The sequence below is a fragment of the Dipodomys spectabilis genome, unplaced genomic scaffold (assembly GCF_019054845.1).
Source record: "Dipodomys spectabilis isolate Male_0828 unplaced genomic scaffold, ASM1905484v1 ptg001362l, whole genome shotgun sequence".
Taxonomy (NCBI): Eukaryota; Metazoa; Chordata; class Mammalia; order Rodentia; family Heteromyidae; genus Dipodomys; species Dipodomys spectabilis.
In genome coordinates this window covers 26,565-28,430 of record NW_024872039.1, presented here as the reverse complement: position 1 = coordinate 28,430, position 1,866 = coordinate 26,565, and the positions used below count along the sequence as shown (strand labels likewise).

Sequence of the window (1,866 nt, the reverse complement as noted above, 5' to 3'; positions counted from 1 at the left end):
ATTTCTATTGCTTGTCTGAAAAAGGATATTTTAATGTAATCTGTATTCTGTTTGTATAATATCCATAATCTATTTCATTCTCTCCTAGATATAATACTTTTAATTCTACATTGTTTCATAAATATATAGGTTCATTAATAAATGTGTCATTTCAGATAGCATTCCATATAGAAACAGTTTAAGATTCTGTTTTTTCCCCTAGGTCCTTATAGTATTTTATTTCTTTGGAATAAAATGAAAATGTTATCTAATTTCAAAAGTTTTGTAAAGGTTATGCGATGTAAAGGCCTTTCTAAGGTGATGATTTAATACACTGATGTCAAACTAACTTTCAATTCAATGAATTGCATGTATCGTTACAACTGTATTTTTGAATCAATTTTTAATAACTTTTTCATTTCTTGCATCTGAAGAATGAAAAATATGGAATACTACACAAATTTTCATATCATCCTTGTGCAAGTGCCATGTTAATCTTTGTATTGTAATTTGGGTAGACGTGCTGTTGAAGCATGTAGTATCCTCTAAATTTAAGTAGCTAATGATGCAATCTTTATGCAGGCATATATCCTTGGTTGACTATTTGTAACTAGGAAACCTTATTGTTCCTAAAAATGCTATTGATATTACTTCTCTAAAATTCTGTGTATATTGGAAAAAAACTTATATTGTTTGGTCGATTGCTCACATTTGCAATTTTTTTTGTCAATGAGTATTTTAAGTGTTTTCCATTTTAGATTTCATCATACTTTGAAGAATTTAAAGCTAGGTCGAAAGATGATGGCTTTTCAAGTACTTATTTATCAGCTGAGTTAGCTTTGTGGAGCTAATGGATTCAAAGTAAGCTTTGCTTAAGAGCTACTTCTAAATATCTGCAGCTTAAAAATTCCTAAATGAGATCTTATTGGCACAAATGTCTACCTGACCCTTTACCTTTCTTCCATTTAGGAACAGACGAACCAGAATATCTTACCCAGACAGTATAGATTTTCTTACTGGAACAAAACTAATCTTAATTACAAGGAATCATAGAGACAGGAACAGTTCAGATAGAAATGTTTAGACTAGAAGGTATTTTATCAAAATATAATTGGTTATTATACCTAATATTTCAAAAATATCTAAAGCCAAGAAGGTGAAAAAATTGTTCATATGCATAAATAACTAATGTCCTGGCCCGTCTACCATCCAACCAGGCAGGAATTTACACTACTGCCTTTCTATCACCAAATATTTTCAGAGTTACAAGAGAAGTCTATATATCTCTCCTCAATATTAGGCCTTAAATTGTTAATGTTTTAATCAAAGTGTTTCCTCTTGCCACTAGGCTGTAAATCTTCAAATGGTAAAGCTTTAGGTCCAACTCTACCAAACACTGAGGTAGAGATAATGAAATAATACTTTAAATACTTTAAATAATTTGATCCTCTAACCACAACAGAATATTGCAAAACGTGTGCCTTTTTCTTGTATATAGTTATACATTTTATATTTATATGTGCTGATATTTTAGTTCACAGAGTGAAACTTACTAGAATTAGTTGATAATTTGACAAATAAATAGATATTTATTCCAATAAGTAGTATTGGAATATAAATAATTAGGTTTAGAATACATATTAGAAATAAAAATATCAATGCAATATCTTTGGTATAAACTTGTGATACATTCTGAGTGTTCTTGGTCTTCTGAATTGACATTGCAAAAAAAATTAGTTTTCCTCTAATCTATTAGGGATTTTACGCTGCTACTCCATTTATTGTTTTAACTCACTGGTCCCAAACTGATTTTCTCCATATTTCTGAAGCATTCCCAATGATTATACCCAAATTTTGCAGATATGATGTCTAAAAGCTGTTATTCTT

The 1,866-nt window shown here is 29.5% G+C and overlaps 1 pseudogene; it reads right to left on the bottom strand.

Moving 5' to 3' along the window:
* Positions 1-417: 417 nt before the first annotated feature.
* On the bottom strand, positions 418-514 carry LOC122103026 (annotated as a pseudogene).
* Between the last annotated feature and the right edge of the window lie 1,352 nt (positions 515-1,866).